Here is a 21,323-nt window from a genome sequence, read left to right as displayed (position 1 = left end):
GGCCTTCTCTGGAGGGTCTGCTTGGCCCAACACGTACACCTATAAAGGCTGTGAGAAACCACGGGCTTCTCTCGAGGTTCTGCTTGGCCCTACGAGTGCCCCTCTGAGGGCTGTGAGAGGCTCTGGTCCTCTCTGGAGGGTCTGCTTGGCCCTATGTTTGCCCCGGAGAGGTTCTGGAGAAACCCTGGGCTTCTCTGGAGGGTCTGCTTCTCCCTACGTGTGCCTTTGACAGGGCTTGGTGAAATGCAGGGCATCTCTGGAGGGTCTGCTTGGCCCCACGCGTACACCTATAAAGGCTGTGAGAAACCACGGCCTTCTCTGGAGGGTCTGCTTGGCCCCACACGTACACCTATAAAGGCTGTGAGAAACCACGGGCTTCTCTGGAGGGTCTGCTTGGCCCCACACGTACACCTATAAAGGCTGTGAGAAACCACGGGCTTCTCTCGAGGGTCTGCTTGGCCCCACATGTCCACCTATAAAGGCTGTGAGAAACCACGGCCTTCTCTGGAGGGTCTGCTTGGCCCTACGTGTAGCCCTGAGTAGGTCTGGAGAAACCATAGGTTTCTCTGGAGGGTCTGCTTGGCCCCACACTTCCCATTGCGAGGGCTGTGAGAACCCTTGGGCTTCTCTCGAGGGTCTGCTTGGCCCCACATGTCCACCTATAAAGGCTGTGAGAAACCACGGGCTTCTCTGGAGGGTCTGCTTGGCCCCACGCGTACACCTATAAAGGCTGTGAGAAACCCTGGCCTTCTCTGGAGGGTCTGCTTGGCCCTGTGTGTGCCCCTGAGAGGTTCTGGAGAAACCCTGGGCTTCTGTTGAGGGTCTGCTTGGCCCCACGTATGCCCCTGAGAGGGGCTGCACAGGCCCTGGGATTTTTGGAGGATCTGCTTCGCTCAAGATTTATCCCTGCCAGGGCTGTGAGAGGCCCTGGCTTTCTCTGGAGCGTCTGCTTGGCCCCACGCATGCCCCTCTGAGGTCTTGGAGAGGGCCTGAACTTCTCTTGGAGGGTCTCCTTGGCCCCACGCGTGCCCCTCTGAGGTCTTGGAGAGGGCCTGAGCTTCTCTTGGAGGGTCTGCTTGGCCCTATGTCTGCCCATGAGAGGTTCTGCAGAATCCCTGGGTTTCTCTGGAGGGTCTGCTTTGCCCCATGCGTGCCCCTCCAAGGGCTGTGAGAGGCGCTGGCTTCTCTGGAGGGTCTGCTTGGCCCCAAGCATGTCCCTGAAAGGGCTGTGAGAGGCCCTGCCCTTTTCTGGAGGGTCTGCTTCTCCCTACGTGTGCCTTTGACAGGGCTTGATGAAATGCAGGTCATCTCTGGAGGGTCTGCTTGGCCCCACGCGTGCCCCTGAGAGGTGCTGCACAGGCCCTGGGACATTTGGAGGATCTGCTTCGCTCAAGATTTATCGCTGCGAGGGCTGTGAGAGGCCCTGGCCCTCTCTGGAGGGTCTGCTTGGCCGCACGCGTACAGCTATAAAGGCTGTGAGAAACCACAGGCTTCTCTGGAGGGTCTGCTTGGCCCTACGTGTAGCCCTGAGTAGGTTTGGAGAAACCATAGGCTTCTCTGGAGGGTCTGCTTGGCCCCACACGTGCCATTGCGAGGGCTGTGAGAACCCTTGGGCTTCTCTCGAGGGTCTGCTTGGCCCCACATGTCCACCTATAAAGGCTGTGAGAAACCACGGGCTTCTCTGGAGGGTCTGCTTGGCCCCACGCGTACACCTATAAAGGCTGTGAGAAACCCTGGCCTTCTCTGGAGGGTCTGCTTGGCCCTACGAGTGCCCCTGAGAGGTTCTGGAGAAACCCTGGGCTTTTCTGGAGGGTCTGCTTGGCCCCACACGTGCCCGTACAAGGGCTGTGGGAGGTCCTGGCCTTTTCTGGAGGGCCTGCTTGTCCTGACTCGTACCCTTACGAGGGATTTGAGAAACCCTGGCCTTCTCTGGAGGGTCTGCTTGGCCCCGTGCGGGCCCCTGAGAGGGTTGTGAGAGGCCCTGTGGCCTTTTCTGGAGGGTCTGCTTCTCCCTACGTGTGCCCTTGACAGGTTCTGCAGAAACCCTGGGCTTCTCTGGAGGGCTGCTTGGCCCCATGCGCGACCTCGAGAGGGCTTGGAGCAATGCAGAGCTTCTCTGGAGGGTCTGCTTGGCCCCACGCATGCCCCTGCTAGGGCTGTGAGAGGCCCTGGGCTCCTCTGGAGGGTCTGCTTGGCCCTACGTGTGCCCATGAGTGGTTCTGGAAAACTCTGCCGCTTCCCTGAAGGGTCTGCTTGGCCCCATGCGTGCCCCTGAGAGGGCTGTGAGAGGCCCTGGCCTTTTCTGGAGGGTCTGCTTCTCCCTACGTGTGCCCTTGACAGGTTCTGCAGAAACCCTGGGCTTTTCTGGAGGGTCTGCTTGGCCCTGTGTGCGCCCCTGAGAGGTTCTGCAGAAACCCTGGCCTTCTCTGGAGGGTCTGCTTGGCCCAACACGTACACCTATAAAGGCTGTGAGAAACCACGGGCTTCTCTCGAGGTTCTGCTTGGCCCTACGAGTGCCCCTCTGAGGGCTGTGAGAGGCTCTGGTCCTCTCTGGAGGGTCTGCTTGGCCCTATGTTTGCCCCGGAGAGGTTCTGGAGAAACCCTGGGCTTCTCTGGAGGGTCTGCTTCTCCCTACGTGTGCCTTTGACAGGGCTTGGTGAAATGCAGGGCATCTCTGGAGGGTCTGCTTGGCCCCACGCGTACACCTATAAAGGCTGTGAGAAACCACAGGCTTCTCTGGAGGGTCTGCTTGGCCCTACGTGTAGCCCTGAGTAGGTTTGGAGAAACCATAGGCTTCTCTGGACGGTCTGCTTGACCCCACATGTACACCTATAAAGGCTGTGAGAAACCCTGGCCTTCTCTGGAGGGTCTGCTTGGCCCTATGTTTGCCCCGGACAGGTTCTGCAGAAACCCTGGCCTTCTCTGGAGGGTCTGCTTCTCCCTACGTGTGCACCTGACAGGGTTTGCAGAGATCACGGGCTTTTCTGGAGGGTTTACTTGCCCCCACGCGTGCCCCTGCGAGGGCTGTGAGAACCCTTGGGCTTCTCTCGAGGGTCTGCTTGGCCGCACACGTACACCTATAAAGGCTGTGAGAAACCACGGCCTTCTCTGGAGGGTCTGCTTGGCCCCACGTGTACACCTATAAAGGCTGTGAGAAACCACGGGCTTCTCTCGAGGGTCTGCTTGGCCCCACACGTACACCTATAAAGGCTGTGAGAAACCACGGGCTACTCTGGAGGGTCTGCTTGGCCCCACACGTACACCTATAAAGGCTGTGAGAAACCACGGGCTTCTCTCGAGGGTCTGCTTGGCCCCACATGTACACCTATAAAGGCTGTGAGAAACCACGGCCTTCTCTGGAGGGTCTGCTTGGCCCTACGTGTAGCCCTGAGTAGGTTTGGAGAAACCATAGGCTTCTCTGGAGGGTCTGCTTGGCCCCACGCGTGCCATTGCGAGGGTTGTGAGAACCCTTGGGCTTCTCTCGAGGGTCTGCTTGGCCCCACATGTCCACCTATAAAGGCTGTGAGAAACCACGGGCTTCTCTGGAGGGTCTGCTTGGCCCCACGCGTACACCTATAAAGGCTGTGAGAAACCCTGGCCTTCTCTGGAGGGTCTGCTTGGCCCTGTGTGTGCCCCTGAGAGGTTCTGGAGAAACCCTGGGCTTCTGTCGAGGGTCTGCTTGGCCCCACGCATGCCCCTGAGAGGGGCTGCACAGGCCCTGGGATTTTTGGAGGATCTGCTTCGCTCAAGATTTATCCCTGCCAGGGCTGTGAGAGGCCCTGGCTTTCTCTGGAGCGTCTGCTTGGCCCCACGCATGCGCCTCTGAGGTCTCGGAGAGGGCCTGAACTTCTCTTGGAGGGTCTCCTTGGCCCCACGCGTGCCCCTCTGAGGTCTTGTAGAGGGCCTGAGCTTCTCTTGGAGGGTCTGCTTGGCCCTATGTCTGCCCATGAGAGGTTCTGCAGAATCCCTGGGTTTCTCTGGAGGGTCTGCTTTGCCCCATGCGTGCCCCTCCGAGGGCTGTGAGAGGCGCTGGCTTCTCTGGAGGGTCTGCTTGGCCCCAAGCATGTCCCTGAAAGGGCTGTGAGAGGCCCTGCCCTTTTCTGGAGGGTCTGCTTCTCCCTACGTGTGCCTTTGACAGGGCTTGATGAAATGCAGGTCATCTCTGGAGGGTCTGCTTGGCCCCACGCGTGCCCCTGAGAGGTGCTGCACAGGCCCTGGGACTTTTGGAGGATCTGCTTCGCTCAAGATTTATCGCTGCGAGGGCTGTGAGAGGCCCTGGCCCTCTCTGGAGGGTCTGCTTGGCCGCACGCGTACACCTATAAAGGCTGTGAGAAACCACAGGCTTCTCTGGAGGGTCTGCTTGGCCCTACGTGTAGCCCTGAGTAGGTTTGGAGAAACCATAGGCTTCTCTGGAGGGTCTGCTTGGCCCCACACGTGCCATTGCGAGGGCTGTGAGAACCCTTGGGCTTCTCTCGAGGGTCTGCTTGGCCCCACATGTCCACCTATAAAGGCTGTGAGAAACCACGGGCTTCTCTGGAGGGTCTGCTTGGCCCCACACGTACACCTATAAAGGCTGTGAGAAACCCTGGCCTTCTCTGGAGGGTCTGCTTGGCCCTACGAGTGCCCCTGAGAGGTTCTGGAGAAACCCTGGGCTTTTCTGGAGGGTCTGCTTGGCCCCACACGTGCCCGTACAAGGGCTGTGGGAGGGCCTGGCCTTTTCTGGAGGGCCTGCTTGTCCTGACTCGTACCCTTACGAGGGATTTGAGAAACCCTGGCCTTCTCTGGAGGGTCTGCTTGGCCCCGTGCGGGCCCCTGAGAGGGTTGTGAGAGGCCCTGTGGCCTTTTCTGGAGGGTCTGCTTCTCCCTACGTGTGCCCTTGACAGGTTCTGCAGAAACCCTGGGCTTCTCTGGAGGGCTGCTTGGCCCCATGCGCGACCTCGAGAGGGCTTGGAGCAATGCAGAGCTTCTCTGGAGGGTCTGCTTGGCCCCACGCATGCCCCTGCTAGGGCTGTGAGAGGCCCTGGGCTCCTCTGGAGGGTCTGCTTGGCCCTACGTGTGCCCATGAGTGGTTCTGGAAAACTCTGCCGCTTCCCTGAAGGGTCTGCTTGGCCCCATGCGTGCCCCTGAGAGGGCTGTGAGAGGCCCTGGCCTTTTCTGGAGGGTCTGCTTCTCCCTACGTGTGCCCTTGACAGGTTCTGCAGAAACCCTGGGCTTTTCTGGAGGGTCTGCTTGGCCCTGTGTGCGCCCCTGAGAGGTTCTGCAGAAACCCTGGCCTTCTCTGGAGGGTCTGCTTGGCCCAACACGTACACCTATAAAGGCTGTGAGAAACCACGGGCTTCTCTCGAGGTTCTGCTTGGCCCTACGAGTGCCCCTCTGAGGGCTGTGAGAGGCTCTGGTCCTCTCTGGAGGGTCTGCTTGGCCCTATGTTTGCCCCGGAGAGGTTCTGGAGAAACCCTGGGCTTCTCTGGAGGGTCTGCTTCTCCCTACGTGTGCCTTTGACAGGGCTTGGTGAAATGCAGGGCATCTCTGGAGGGTCTGCTTGGCCCCACGCGTACACCTATAAAGGCTGTGAGAAACCACAGGCTTCTCTGGAGGGTCTGCTTGGCCCTACGTGTAGCCCTGAGTAGGTTTGGAGAAACCATAGGCTTCTCTGGAGGGTCTGCTTGGCCCCACATGTACACCTATAAAGGCTGTGAGAAACCCTGGCCTTCTCTGGAGGGTCTGCTTGGCCCTATGTTTGCCCCGGACAGGTTCTGCAGAAACCCTGGCCTTCTCTGGAGGGTCTGCTTCTCCCTACGTGTGCACCTGACAGGGTTTTGGAGAGATCCTGGGCTTTTCTGGAGGGTTTACTTGCCCCCACGCGTGCCCCTGCGAGGGCTGTGAGAACCCTTGGGCTTCTCTCGAGGGTCTGCTTGGCCGCACACGTACACCTATAAAGGCTGTGAGAAACCACGGCCTTCTCTGGAGGGTCTGCTTGGCCCCACGCGTACACCTATAAAGGCTGTGAGAAACCACGGCCTTCTCTGGAGGGTCTGCTTGGCCCCACACGTACACCTATAAAGGCTGTGAGAAACCACGGGCTTCTCTGGAGGGTCTGCTTGGCCCCACACGTACACCTATAAAGGCTGTGAGAAACCACGGGCTTCTCTCGAGGGTCTGCTTGGCCCCACATGTCCACCTATAAAGGCTGTGAGAAACCACGGCCTTCTCTGGAGGGTCTGCTTGGCCCTACGTGTAGCCCTGAGTAGGTTTGGAGAAACCATAGGTTTCTCTGGAGGGTCTGCTTGGCCCCACACTTCCCATTGCGAGGGCTGTGAGAACCCTTGGGCTTCTCTCGAGGGTCTGCTTGGCCCCACATGTCCACCTATAAAGGCTGTGAGAAACCACGGGCTTCTCTGGAGGGTCTGCTTGGCCCCACGCGTACACCTATAAAGGCTGTGAGAAACCCTGGCCTTCTCTGGAGGGTCTGCTTGGCCCTGTGTGTGCCCCTGAGAGGTTCTGGAGAAACCCTGGGCTTCTGTCGAGGGTCTGCTTGGCCCCACGTATGCCCCTGAGAGGGGCTGCACAGGCCCTGGGATTTTTGGAGGATCTGCTTCGCTCAAGATTTATCCCTGCCAGGGCTGTGAGAGGCCCTGGCTTTCTCTGGAGCGTCTGCTTGGCCCCACGCATGCGCCTCTGAGGTCTCGGAGAGGGCCTGAACTTCTCTTGGAGGGTCTCCTTGGCCCCACGCGTGCCCCTCTGAGGTCTTGGAGAGGGCCTGAGCTTCTCTTGGAGGGTCTGCTTGGCCCTATGTCTGCCCATGAGAGGTTCTGCAGAATCCCTGGGTTTCTCTGGAGGGTCTGCTTTGCCCCATGCGTGCCCCTCCGAGGGCTGTGAGAGGCGCTGGCTTCTCTGGAGGGTCTGCTTGGCCCCAAGCATGTCCCTGAAAGGGCTGTGAGAGGCCCTGCCCTTTTCTGGAGGGTCTGCTTCTCCCTACGTGTGCCTTTGACAGGGCTTGATGAAATGCAGGTCATCTCTGGAGGGTCTGCTTGGCCCCACGCGTGCCCCTGAGAGGTGCTGCACAGGCCCTGGGACTTTTGGAGGATCTGCTTCGCTCAAGATTTATCGCTGCGAGGGCTGTGAGAGGCCCTGGCCCTCTCTGGAGGGTCTGGTTGGCCGCACGCGTACACCTATAAAGGCTGTGAGAAACCACAGGCTTCTCTCGAGGGTCTGCTTGGCCCTACGTGTAGCCCTGAGTAGGTTTGGAGAAACCATAGGCTTCTCTGGAGGGTCTGCTTGGCCCCACACGTGCCATTGCGAGGGCTGTGAGAACCCTTGGGCTTCTCTCGAGGGTCTGCTTGGCCCCACATGTACACCTATAAAGGCTGTGAGAAACCACGGGCTTCTCTGGAGGGTCTGCTTGGCCCCACATGTCCACCTATAAAGGCTGTGAGAAACCCTGGCCTTCTCTGGAGGGTCTGCTTGGCCCTACGAGTGCCCCTGAGAGGTTCTGGAGAAACCCTGGGCTTTTCTGGAGGGTCTGCTTGGCCCCACACGTGCCCGTACAAGGGCTGTGGGAGGTCCTGGCCTTTTCTGGAGGGCCTGCTTGCCCTGACTCGTACCCTTACGAGGGATTTGAGAAACCCTGCCCTTCTCTGGAGGGTCTGCTTGGCCCCGTGTGGGCCCCTCAGAGGGTTGTGAGAGGCCCTGTGGCCTTTTCTGGAGGGTCTGCTTCTCCCTACGTGTGCCCTTGACAGGTTCTGCAGAAACCCTGGGCTTCTCTGGAGGGCTGCTTGGCCCCATGCGCGACCTCGAGAGGGCTTGGAGCAATGCAGAGCTTCTCTGGAGGGTCTGCTTGGCCCCACGCATGCCCCTGCTAGGGCTGTGAGAGGCCCTGGGCTCCTCTGGAGGGTCTGCTTGGCCCTACGTGTGCCCATGAGTGGTTCTGGAAAACTCTGCCGCTTCCCTGAAGGGTCTGCTTGGCCCCATGCGTGCCCCTGAGAGGGCTGTGAGAGGCCCTGGCCTTTTCTGGAGGGTCTGCTTCTCCCTACGTGTGCCCTTGACAGGTTCTGCAGAAACCCTGGGCTTTTCTGGAGGGTCTGCTTGGCCCTGTGTGCGCCCCTGAGAGGTTCTGCAGAAACCCTGGCCTTCTCTGGAGGGTCTGCTTGGCCCAACACGTACACCTATAAAGGCTGTGAGAAACCACGGGCTTCTCTCGAGGTTCTGCTTGGCCCTACGAGTGCCCCTCTGAGGGCTGTGAGAGGCTCTGGTCCTCTCTGGAGGGTCTGCTTGGCCCTATGTTTGCCCCGGAGAGGTTCTGGAGAAACCCTGGGCTTCTCTGGAGGGTCTGCTTCTCCCTACGTGTGCCTTTGACAGGGCTTGGTGAAATGCAGGGCATCTCTGGAGGGTCTGCTTGGCCCCACGCGTACACCTATAAAGGCTGTGAGAAACCACAGGCTTCTCTGGAGGGTCTGCTTGGCCCTACGTGTAGCCCTGAGTAGGTTTGGAGAAACCATAGGCTTCTCTGGAGGGTCTGCTTGGCCCCACATGTACACCTATAAAGGCTGTGAGAAACCCTGGCCTTCTCTGGAGGGTCTGCTTGGCCCTATGTTTGCCCCGGACAGGTTCTGCAGAAACCCTGGCCTTCTCTGGAGGGTCTGCTTCTCCCTACGTGTGCACCTGACAGGGTTTTGGAGAGATCCTGGGCTTTTCTGGAGGGTTTACTTGCCCCCACGCGTGCCCCTGCGAGGGCTGTGAGAACCCTTGGGCTTCTCTCGAGGGTCTGCTTGGCCGCACACGTACACCTATAAAGGCTGTGAGAAACCACGGCCTTCTCTGGAGGGTCTGCTTGGCCCCACGCGTACACCTATAAAGGCTGTGAGAAACCACGGCCTTCTCTGGAGGGTCTGCTTGGCCCCACACGTACACCTATAAAGGCTGTGAGAAACCACGGGCTTCTCTGGAGGGTCTGCTTGGCCCCACACGTACACCTATAAAGGCTGTGAGAAACCACGGGCTTCTCTCGAGGGTCTGCTTGGCCCCACATGTCCACCTATAAAGGCTGTGAGAAACCACGGCCTTCTCTGGAGGGTCTGCTTGGCCCTACGTGTAGCCCTGAGTAGGTTTGGAGAAACCATAGGTTTCTCTGGAGGGTCTGCTTGGCCCCACACTTCCCATTGCGAGGGCTGTGAGAACCCTTGGGCTTCTCTCGAGGGTCTGCTTGGCCCCACATGTCCACCTATAAAGGCTGTGAGAAACCACGGGCTTCTCTGGAGGGTCTGCTTGGCCCCACGCGTACACCTATAAAGGCTGTGAGAAACCCTGGCCTTCTCTGGAGGGTCTGCTTGGCCCTGTGTGTGCCCCTGAGAGGTTCTGGAGAAACCCTGGGCTTCTGTCGAGGGTCTGCTTGGCCCCACGCATGCCCCTGAGAGGGGCTGCACAGGCCCTGGGATTTTTGGAGGATCTGCTTCGCTCAAGATTTATCCCTGCCAGGGCTGTGAGAGGCCCTGGCTTTCTCTGGAGCGTCTGCTTGGCCCCACGCATGCGCCTCTGAGGTCTCGGAGAGGGCCTGAACTTCTCTTGGAGGGTCTCCTTGGCCCCACGCGTGCCCCTCTGAGGTCTTGGAGAGGGCCTGAGCTTCTCTTGGAGGGTCTGCTTGGCCCTATGTCTGCCCATGAGAGGTTCTGCAGAATCCCTGGGTTTCTCTGGAGGGTCTGCTTTGCCCCATGCGTGCCCCTCCGAGGGCTGTGAGAGGCGCTGGCTTCTCTGGAGGGTCTGCTTGGCCCCAAGCATGTCCCTGAAAGGGCTGTGAGAGGCCCTGCCCTTTTCTGGAGGGTCTGCTTCTCCCTACGTGTGCCTTTGACAGGGCTTGATGAAATGCAGGTCATCTCTGGAGGGTCTGCTTGGCCCCACGCGTGCCCCTGAGAGGTGCTGCACAGGCCCTGGGACTTTTGGAGGATCTGCTTCGCTCAAGATTTATCGCTGCGAGGGCTGTGAGAGGCCCTGGCCCTCTCTGGAGGGTCTGGTTGGCCGCACGCGTACACCTATAAAGGCTGTGAGAAACCACAGGCTTCTCTCGAGGGTCTGCTTGGCCCTACGTGTAGCCCTGAGTAGGTTTGGAGAAACCATAGGCTTCTCTGGAGGGTCTGCTTGGCCCCACACGTGCCATTGCGAGGGCTGTGAGAACCCTTGGGCTTCTCTCGAGGGTCTGCTTGGCCCCACATGTACACCTATAAAGGCTGTGAGAAACCACGGGCTTCTCTGGAGGGTCTGCTTGGCCCCACATGTCCACCTATAAAGGCTGTGAGAAACCCTGGCCTTCTCTGGAGGGTCTGCTTGGCCCTACGAGTGCCCCTGAGAGGTTCTGGAGAAACCCTGGGCTTTTCTGGAGGGTCTGCTTGGCCCCACACGTGCCCGTACAAGGGCTGTGGGAGGTCCTGGCCTTTTCTGGAGGGCCTGCTTGCCCTGACTCGTACCCTTACGAGGGATTTGAGAAACCCTGCCCTTCTCTGGAGGGTCTGCTTGGCCCCGTGTGGGCCCCTCAGAGGGTTGTGAGAGGCCCTGTGGCCTTTTCTGGAGGGTCTGCTTCTCCCTACGTGTGCCCTTGACAGGTTCTGCAGAAACCCTGGGCTTCTCTGGAGGGCTGCTTGGCCCCATGCGCGACCTCGAGAGGGCTTGGAGCAATGCAGAGCTTCTCTGGAGGGTCTGCTTGGCCCCACGCATGCCCCTGCTAGGGCTGTGAGAGGCCCTGGGCTCCTCTGGAGGGTCTGCTTGGCCCTACGTGTGCCCATGAGTGGTTCTGGAAAACTCTGCCGCTTCCCTGAAGGGTCTGCTTGGCCCCATGCGTGCCCCTGAGAGGGCTGTGAGAGGCCCTGGCCTTTTCTGGAGGGTCTGCTTCTCCCTACGTGTGCCCTTGACAGGTTCTGCAGAAACCCTGGGCTTTTCTGGAGGGTCTGCTTGGCCCTGTGTGCGCCCCTGAGAGGTTCTGCAGAAACCCTGGCCTTCTCTGGAGGGTCTGCTTGGCCCAACACGTACACCTATAAAGGCTGTGAGAAACCACGGGCTTCTCTCGAGGTTCTGCTTGGCCCTACGAGTGCCCCTCTGAGGGCTGTGAGAGGCTCTGGTCCTCTCTGGAGGGTCTGCTTGGCCCTATGTTTGCCCCGGAGAGGTTCTGGAGAAACCCTGGGCTTCTCTGGAGGGTCTGCTTCTCCCTACGTGTGCCTTTGACAGGGCTTGGTGAAATGCAGGGCATCTCTGGAGGGTCTGCTTGGCCCCACGCGTACACCTATAAAGGCTGTGAGAAACCACAGGCTTCTCTGGAGGGTCTGCTTGGCCCTACGTGTAGCCCTGAGTAGGTTTGGAGAAACCATAGGCTTCTCTGGACGGTCTGCTTGACCCCACATGTACACCTATAAAGGCTGTGAGAAACCCTGGCCTTCTCTGGAGGGTCTGCTTGGCCCTATGTTTGCCCCGGACAGGTTCTGCAGAAACCCTGGCCTTCTCTGGAGGGTCTGCTTCTCCCTACGTGTGCACCTGACAGGGTTTGCAGAGATCACGGGCTTTTCTGGAGGGTTTACTTGCCCCCACGCGTGCCCCTGCGAGGGCTGTGAGAACCCTTGGGCTTCTCTCGAGGGTCTGCTTGGCCGCACACGTACACCTATAAAGGCTGTGAGAAACCACGGCCTTCTCTGGAGGGTCTGCTTGGCCCCACGTGTACACCTATAAAGGCTGTGAGAAACCACGGGCTTCTCTGGAGGGTCTGCTTGGCCCCACACGTACACCTATAAAGGCTGTGAGAAACCACGGGCTTCTCTGGAGGGTCTGCTTGGCCCCACACGTACACCTATAAAGGCTGTGAGAAACCACGGGCTTCTCTCGAGGGTCTGCTTGGCCCCACATGTACACCTATAAAGGCTGTGAGAAACCACGGCCTTCTCTGGAGGGTCTGCTTGGCCCTACGTGTAGCCCTGAGTAGGTTTGGAGAAACCATAGGCTTCTCTGGAGGGTCTGCTTGGCCCCACGCGTGCCATTGCGAGGGTTGTGAGAACCCTTGGGCTTCTCTCGAGGGTCTGCTTGGCCCCACATGTCCACCTATAAAGGCTGTGAGAAACCACGGGCTTCTCTGGAGGGTCTGCTTGGCCCCACGCGTACACCTATAAAGGCTGTGAGAAACCCTGGCCTTCTCTGGAGGGTCTGCTTGGCCCTGTGTGTGCCCCTGAGAGGTTCTGGAGAAACCCTGGGCTTCTGTCGAGGGTCTGCTTGGCCCCACGCATGCCCCTGAGAGGGGCTGCACAGGCCCTGGGATTTTTGGAGGATCTGCTTCGCTCAAGATTTATCCCTGCCAGGGCTGTGAGAGGCCCTGGCTTTCTCTGGAGCGTCTGCTTGGCCCCACGCATGCGCCTCTGAGGTCTCGGAGAGGGCCTGAACTTCTCTTGGAGGGTCTCCTTGGCCCCACGCGTGCCCCTCTGAGGTCTTGGAGAGGGCCTGAGCTTCTCTTGGAGGGTCTGCTTGGCCCTATGTCTGCCCATGAGAGGTTCTGCAGAATCCCTGGGTTTCTCTGGAGGGTCTGCTTTGCCCCATGCGTGCCCCTCCGAGGGCTGTGAGAGGCGCTGGCTTCTCTGGAGGGTCTGCTTGGCCCCAAGCATGTCCCTGAAAGGGCTGTGAGAGGCCCTGCCCTTTTCTGGAGGGTCTGCTTCTCCCTACGTGTGCCTTTGACAGGGCTTGATGAAATGCAGGTCATCTCTGGAGGGTCTGCTTGGCCCCACGCGTGCCCCTGAGAGGTGCTGCACAGGCCCTGGGACTTTTGGAGGATCTGCTTCGCTCAAGATTTATCGCTGCGAGGGCTGTGAGAGGCCCTGGCCCTCTCTGGAGGGTCTGCTTGGCCGCACGCGTACACCTATAAAGGCTGTGAGAAACCACAGGCTTCTCTCGAGGGTCTGCTTGGCCCTACGTGTAGCCCTGAGTAGGTTTGGAGAAACCATAGGCTTCTCTGGAGGGTCTGCTTGGCCCCACACGTGCCATTGCGAGGGCTGTGAGAACCCTTGGGCTTCTCTCGAGGGTCTGCTTGGCCCCACATGTCCACCTATAAAGGCTGTGAGAAACCACGGGCTTCTCTGGAGGGTCTGCTTGGCCCCACACGTACACCTATAAAGGCTGTGAGAAACCCTGGCCTTCTCTGGAGGGTCTGCTTGGCCCTACGAGTGCCCCTGAGAGGTTCTGGAGAAACCCTGGCCTTTTCTGGAGGGTCTGCTTGGCCCCACACGTGCCCGTACAAGGGCTGTGGGAGGTCCTGGCCTTTTCTGGAGGGCCTGCTTGTCCTGACTCGTACCCTTACGAGGGATTTGAGAAACCCTGGCCTTCTCTGGAGGGTCTGCTTGGCCCCGTGCGGGCCCCTGAGAGGGTTGTGAGAGGCCCTGTGGCCTTTTCTGGAGGGTCTGCTTCTCCCTACGTGTGCCCTTGACAGGTTCTGCAGAAACCCTGGGCTTCTCTGGAGGGCTGCTTGGCCCCATGCGCGACCTCGAGAGGGCTTGGAGCAATGCAGAGCTTCTCTGGAGGGTCTGCTTGGCCCCACGCATGCCCCTGCTAGGGCTGTGAGAGGCCCTGGGCTCCTCTGGAGGGTCTGCTTGGCCCTACGTGTGCCCATGAGTGGTTCTGGAAAACTCTGCCGCTTCCCTGAAGGGTCTGCTTGGCCCCATGCGTGCCCCTGAGAGGGCTGTGAGAGGCCCTGGCCTTTTCTGGAGGGTCTGCTTCTCCCTACGTGTGCCCTTGACAGGTTCTGCAGAAACCCTGGGCTTTTCTGGAGGGTCTGCTTGGCCCTGTGTGTGCCCCTGAGAGGTTCTGCAGAAACCCTGGCCTTCTCTGGAGGGTCTGCTTGGCCCAACACGTACACCTATAAAGGCTGTGAGAAACCACGGGCTTCCCTCGAGGTTCTGCTTGGCCCTACGAGTGCCCCTCTGAGGGCTGTGAGAGGCTCTGGTCCTCTCTGGAGGGTCTGCTTGGCCCTATGTTTGCCCCGGAGAGGTTCTGGAGAAACCCTGGGCTTCTCTGGAGGGTCTGCTTCTCCCTACGTGTGCCTTTGACAGGGCTTGGTGAAATGCAGGGCATCTCTGGAGGGTCTGCTTGGCCCCACGCGTGCCCCTGAGAGGTGCTGCACAGGCCCTGGCACTTTTGGAGGATCTGCTTCGCTCAAGATTTATCGCTGCGAGGGCTGTGAGAGGCCCTGGCCCTCTCTGGAGGGTCTGCTTGGCCGCACGCGTACACCTATAAAGGCTGTGAGAAACCACAGGCTTCTCTGGAGGGTCTGCTTGGCCCTACGTGTAGCCCTGAGTAGGTTTGGAGAAACCATAGGCTTCTCTGGACGGTCTGCTTGGCCCCACATGTACACCTATAAAGGCTGTGAGAAACCACGGGCTTCTCTGGAGGGTCTGCTTGGCCCCACATGTACACCTATAAAGGCTGTGAGAAACCCTGGCCTTCTCTGGAGGGTCTGCTTGGCCCTATGTTTGCCCCGGACAGGTTCTGCAGAAACCCTGGGCTTCTCTGGAGGGTCTGCTTCTCCCTACGTGTGCACCTGACAGGGTTTGCAGAGATCACGGGCTTTTCTGGAGGTTTTACTTGCCCCCACGTGTGCCCCTGCGAGGGCTGTGAGAACCCTTGGACTTCTCTGGAGGGTCTGCTTGGCCGCACGCGTACACCTATAAAGGCTGTGAGAAACCACGGCCTTCTCTGGAGGGTCTGCTTGGCCCCACGCGTACACCTATAAAGGCTGTGAGAAACCACGGGCTTCTCTGGAGGGTCTGCTTGGCCCCACACGTACACCTATAAAGGCTGTGAGAAACCACGGGCTTCTCTCGAGGGTCTGCTTGGCCCCACACGTACACCTATAAAGGCTGTGAGAAACCACGGGCTTCTCTCGAGGGTCTGCTTGGCCCCACATGTACACCTATAAAGGCTGTGAGAAACCCTGGCCTTCTCTGGAGGGTCTGCTTGGCCCTACGTGTAGCCCTGAGTAGGTTTGGAGAAACCATAGGCTTCTCTGGAGGGTCTGCTTGGCCCCACGCGTGCCATTGCGAGGGTTGTGAGAACCCTTGGGCTTCTCTCGAGGGTCTGCTTGGCCCCACATGTCCACCTATAAAGGCTGTGAGAAACCACGGGCTTCTCTGGAGGGTCTGCTTGGCCCCACGCGTACACCTATAAAGGCTGTGAGAAACCCTGTCCTTCTCTGGAGGGTCTGCTTGGCCCTACGAGTGCCCCTGAGAGGTTCTGGAGAAACCCTGGGCTTTTCTGGAGGGTCTGCTTGGCCCCACACGTGCCCGTACAAGGGCTGTGGGAGGTCCTGGCCTTTTCTGGAGGGCCTGCTTGCCCTGACTCCTACCCTTACGAGGGATTTGAGAAACCCTGGCCTTCTCTGGAGGGTCTGCTTGGCCCCGTGCGGGCCCCTGAGAGGGTTGTGAGAGGCCCTGTGGCCTTTTCTGGAGGGTCTGCTTCTCCCTACGTGTGCCCTTGACAGGTTCTGCAGAAACCCTGGGCTTCTCTGGAGGGCTGCTTGGCCCCATGCGCGACCTCGAGAGGGCTTGGAGCAATGCAGAGCTTCTCTGGAGGGTCTGCTTGGCCCCACGCATGCCCCTGCTAGGGCTGTGAGAGGCCCTGGGCTCCTCTGGAGGGTCTGCTTGGCCCTACGTGTGCCCATGAGTGGTTCTGGAAAACTCTGCCGCTTCCCTGAAGGGTCTGCTTGGCCCCATGCGTGCCCCTGAGAGGGCTGTGAGAGGCCCTGGCCTTTTCTGGAGGGTCTGCTTCTCCCTACGTGTGCCCTTGACAGGTTCTGCAGAAACCCTGGGCTTTTCTGGAGGGTCTGCTTGGCCCTGTGTGTGCCCCTGAGAGGTTCTGCAGAAACCCTGGCCTTCTCTGGAGGGTCTGCTTGGCCCAACACGTACACCTATAAAGGCTGTGAGAAACCACGGGCTTCTCTCGAGGTTCTGCTTGGCCCTACGAGTGCCCCTCTGAGGGCTGTGAGAGGCTCTGGTCCTCTCTGGAGGGTCTGCTTGGCCCTATGTTTGCCCCGGAGAGGTTCTGGAGAAACCCTGGGCTTCTCTGGAGGGTCTGCTTCTCCCTACGTGTGCCTTTGACAGGGCTTGGTGAAATGCAGGTCATCTCTGGAGGGTCTGCTTGGCCCCACGCGTGCCCCTGAGAGGTGCTGCACAGGCCCTTGCACTTTTGGAGGATCTGCTTCGCTCAAGATTTATCGCTGCGAGGGCTGTGAGAGGCCCTGGCCCTCTCTGGAGGGTCTGCTTGGCCGCACGCGTACACCTATAAAGGCTGTGAGAAACCACAGGCTTCTCTGGAGGGTCTGCTTGGCCCTACATGTAGCCCTGAGTAGGTTTGGAGAAACCATAGGCTTCTCTGGACGGTCTGCTTGGCCCCACATGTACACCTATAAAGGCTGTGAGAAACCACGGGCTTCTCTGGAGGGTCTGCTTGGCCCCACATGTACACCTATAAAGGCTGTGAGAAACCACAGGCTTCTCTGGACGTTCTGCTTGGCCCCACATGTACACCTATAAAGGCTGTGAGAAACCACGGGCTTCTCTGGAGGGTCTGCTTGGCCCCACATGTACACCTATAAAGGCTGTGAGAAACCCTGGCCTTCTCTGGAGGGTCTGCTTGGCCCTATGTTTGCCCCGGACAGGTTCTGCAGAAACCCTGGCCTTCTCTGGAGGGTCTGCTTCTCCCTACGTGTGCACCTGACAGGGTTTGCAGAGATCACGGGCTTTTCTGGAGGTTTTACTTGCCCCCACGCGTGCCCCTGCGAGGGCTGTGAGAACCCTTGGACTTCTCTGGAGGGTCTGCTTGGCCGCACGCGTACACCTATAAAGGCTGTGAGAAACCACGGCCTTCTCTGGAGGGTCTGCTTGGCCCCACGCGTACACCTATAAAGGCTGTGAGAAACCACGGGCTTCTCTCGAGGGTCTGCTTGGCCCCACACGTACACCTATAAAGGCTGTGAGAAACCACGGGCTTCTCTGGAGGGTCTGCTTGGCCCCACACGTACACCTATAAAGGCTGTGAGAAACCACGGGCTTCTCTCGAGGGTCTGCTTGGCCCCACATGTACACCTATAAAGGCTGTGAGAAACCCTGGCCTTCTCTGGAGGGTCTGCTTGGCCCTACGTGTAGCCCTGAGTAGGTTTGGAGAAACCATAGGCTTCTCTGGAGGGTCTGCTTGGCCCCACGCGTGCCATTGCGAGGGTTGTGAGAACCCCTGGTCTTCTCTGGAGGGTCTGCTTGGCCCCACATGTCCACCTATAAAGGCTGTGAGAAACCACGGGCTTCTCTGGAGGGTCTGCTTGGCCCCGTGCGGGCCCCTGAGAGGATTGTGAGAGGCCCTGTGGCCTTTTCTGGAGGGTCTGCTTCTCCCTACGTGTGCCCTTGACAGGTTCTGCAGAAACCCTGGGCTTCTCTGGAGGGCTGCTTGGCCCCATGCGCGACCTCGAGAGGGCTTGGAGCAATGCAGAGCTTCTCTGGAGGGTCTGCTTGGCCCCACGCATGCCCCTGCTAGGGCTGTGAGAGGCCCTGGGCTCCTCTGGAGGGTCTGCTTGGCCCTACGTGTGCCCATGAGTGGTTCTGGAAAACTCTGCCGCTTCCCTGAAGGGTCTGCTTGGCCCCATGCGTGCCCCTGAGAGGGCTGTGAGAGGCCCTGGCCTTTTCTGGAGGGTCTGCTTCTCCCTACGTGTGCCCTTGACAGGTTCTGCAGAAACCCTGGGCTTTTCTGGAGGGTCTGCTTGGCCCTGTGTGTGCCCCTGAGAGGTTCTGCAGAAACCCTGGCCTTCTCTGGAGGGTCTGCTTGGCCCAACACGTACACCTATAAAGGCTGTGAGAAACCACGGGCTTCTCTCGAGGTTCTGCTTGGCCCTACGAGTGCCCCTCTGAGGGCTGTGAGAGGCTCTGGTCCTCTCTGGAGGGTCTGCTTGGCCCTATGTTTGCCCCGGAGAGGTTCTGGAGAAACCCTGGGCTTCTCTGGAGGGTCTGCTTCTCCCTACGTGTGCCTTTGACAGGGCTTGGTGAAATGCAGGGCATCTCTGGAGGGTCTGCTTGGCCCCACGCATGCCCCTGAGAGGTGCTGCACAGGCCCTGGGACTTTTGGAGGATCTGCTTCGCTCAAGATTTATCGCTGCGAGGGCTGTGAGAGGCCCTGGCCCTCTCTGGAGGGTCTGCTTGGCCGCACGCGTACAGCTATAAAGGCTGTGAGAAACCACAGGCTTCTCTGGAGGGTCTGCTTGGCCCTACATGTAGCCCTGAGTAGGTTTGGAGAAACCATAGGCTTCTCTGGACGGTCTGCTTGGCCCCACATGTACACCTATAAAGGCTGTGAGAAACCACGGGCTTCTCTGGAGGGTCTGCTTGGCCCCACATGTACACCTATAAAGGCTGTGAGAAACCACAGGCTTCTCTGGAGGGTCTGCTTGGCCCTATGTTTGCCCCGGACAGGTTCTGCAGAAACCCTGGCCTTCTCTGGAGGGTCTGCTTCTCCCTACGTGTGCACCTGACAGGGTTTGCAGAGATCACGGGCTTTTCTGGAGGTTTTACTTGCCCCCACGCGTGCCCCTGCGAGGGCTGTGAGAACCCTTGGACTTCTCTGGAGGGTCTGCTTGGCCCCACGCGTACACCTATAAAGGCTGTGAGAAACCACGGGCTTCTCTCGAGGGTCTGCTTGGCACCACACGTACACCTATAAAGGCTGTGAGAAACCACGGCCTTCTCTGGAGGGTCTGCTTGGCCCCACACGTACACCTATAAAGGCTGTGAGAAACCACGGGCTTCTCTCGAGGGTCTGCTTGGCCCCACATGTACACCTATAAAGGCTGTGAGAAACCCTGGCCTTCTCTGGAGGGTCTGCTTGGCCCTACGTGTAGCCCTGAGTAGGTTTGGAGAAACCATAGGCTTCTCTGGAGGGTCTGCTTGGCCCCACGCGTGCCATTGCGAGGGCTGTGAGAACCCTTGGGCTTCTCTCGAGGGTCTGCTTGGCCCCACATGTCCACCTATAAAGGTTGTGAGAAACCACGGGCTTCTCTGGAGGGTCTGCTTGGCCCCACGCGTACACCTATAAAGGCTGTGAGAAACCCTGGCCTTCTCTGGAGGGTCTGCTTGGCCCTACGAGTGCCCCTGAGAGGTTCTGGAGAAACCCTGGGCTTTTCTGCAGGGTCTGCTTGGCCCCACACGTGCCCGTACAAGGGCTGTGGGAGGTCCTGGCCTTTTCTGGAGGGCCTGCTTGCCCTGACTCGTACCCTTACGAGGGATTTGAGAAACCCTGCCCTTCTCTGGAGGGTCTGCTTGGCCCCGTGCGGGCCCCTCAGAGGGTTGTGAGAGGCCCTGTGGCCTTTTCTGGAGGGTCTGCTTCTCCCTACGTGTGCCCTTGACAGCTTCTGCAGAAACCCTGGGCTTCTCTGGAGGGCTGCTTGGCCCCATGCGTGACCTCGAGAGGGCTTGGAGCAATGCAGAGCTTCTCTGGAGGGTCTGCTTGGCCCCACGCATGCCCCTGCTAGGGCTGTGAGAGGCCCTGGGCTCCTCTGGAGGGTCTGCTTGGCCCTACGTGTGCCCATGAGTGGTTCTGGAAAACTCTGCCGCTTCCCTGAAGGGTCTGCTTGGCCCCATGCGTGCCCCTGAGAGGGCTGTGAGAGGCCCTGGCCTTTTCTGGAGGGTCTGCTTCTCCCTACGTGTGCCCTTGACAGGTTCTGCAGAAACCCTGGGCTTTTCTGGAGGGTCTGCTTGGCCCTGTGTGCGCCCCTGAGAGGTTCTGCAGAAACCCTGGCCTTCTCTGGAGGGTCTGCTTGGCCGCACGCGTACACCTATAAAGGCTGTGAGAAACCACGGGCTTCTCTGGAGGGTCTGCTTGGCCCCACATGTACACCTATAAAGGCTGTGAGAAACCACGGGCTTCTCTGGAGGGTCTGCTTGGCCCCACATGTCCACCTATAAAGGCTGTGAGAAACCCTGGCCTTCTCTGGAGGGTCTGCTTGGCCCTACGTGTAGCCCTGAGTAGGTTTGGAGAAACCATAGGCTGCTCTGGAGGGTCTGCTTGGCCCCACACGTACACCTATAAAGGCTGTGAGAAACCACGGGCTTCTCTGGAGGGTCTGCTTGGCTCCACATGTACACCTATAAAGGCTGTGAGAAACCCTGGCCTTCTCTGGAGGGTCTGCTTGGCCCCACACATACACCTATAAAGGCTGTGAGAAACCACGGGCTTCTCTGGACGGTCTGCTTGGCCCACATGTACACCCATAAAGGCTGTGAGAAACCACAGGCTTCTCTGGAGGGTCTGCTTGGCCCCACGCATGCCCCTGCTAGGGCTGTGAGAGGCCCTGGGCTCCTCTGGAGGGTCTGCTTGGCCCTACGTGTGCCCATGAGTGGTTCTGGAAAACCCTGCCGCTTCCCTGAAGGGTCTGCTTGGCCCCATGCTTGCCCCTGAGAGGGCTGTGAGAAACCATGGGCTTCTCTGGAGGGTCTGCTTTGCCCAATGTGTACCCCTCCGAGGGCTGTGAGAGGCCCCGGCCTTTTCTGGAGGGTCTGCTTCTCCCTACGTGTGCCCTTGACAGGTTCTGCAGAAACCCTGGCCTTCTCTGGAGGGTCTGCTTGGCCCCAGGCGTGCTCCTCCGAGGTCTTGGAGAGGGCCTGAGCTTCTCTTGGAGGGTCTGCTTTGCCCTGCGTGTGCCCGTGAGAGGTTCTGCAGAACCCCTGGGCTTCTCTGGAGGGTCTGCTTCTCCCTACGTGTGCATCTGACAGGGTTTGGAGAGATCCTGGGCTTTTCTGGAGGGCTTACTTGCCCCAACGCGTGCCCCTGCGAGGGCTGTGAGAACACATGGGCTTCGCTCGAGGGTCTGCTTGGCCCCACGCATACACCTATAAAGGCTATGAGAAACCACGGGCTTCTCTCGAGGGTCTGCTTGGCCCCACACGTACACCTATAAAGGCTGTGAGAAACCACGGGCTTCTCTCGAGGGTCTGCTTGGCCCCACACGTACACCTATAAAGGCTGTGAGAAACCACGGGCTTCTCTCGAGGGTCTGCTTGGCCCCACGCGTACACCTATAAAGGCTGTGAGAAACCCTGGCATTCTCTGGAGGGTCTGCTTGTCCCTACGAGTGCCCCTGAGAAGTTCTGGAGAAACCCTGGACTTTTCTGGAGGGTCTGCTTGGCGCCACGCGTGCCCCTGAGAGGTGCTGCACAGGCCCTGGGACTTTTGGAGGATCTGCTTTGCTCAAGATTTATCCCTGCAAGGGCTGTGAGAGGCTCTGGCCCTTTCTGGAGGGTCTGCTTGGCCGCACGCGTACACCTGTAAAGGCTGTGAGA

The sequence above is a fragment of the Harpia harpyja genome, chromosome Z (assembly GCF_026419915.1).
Source record: "Harpia harpyja isolate bHarHar1 chromosome Z, bHarHar1 primary haplotype, whole genome shotgun sequence".
Lineage (NCBI taxonomy): Eukaryota > Metazoa > Chordata > Aves > Accipitriformes > Accipitridae > Harpia > Harpia harpyja.
The sequence above is the reverse complement of the archived record's forward strand: the minus strand, read 5'-3'. Positions refer to the sequence as shown.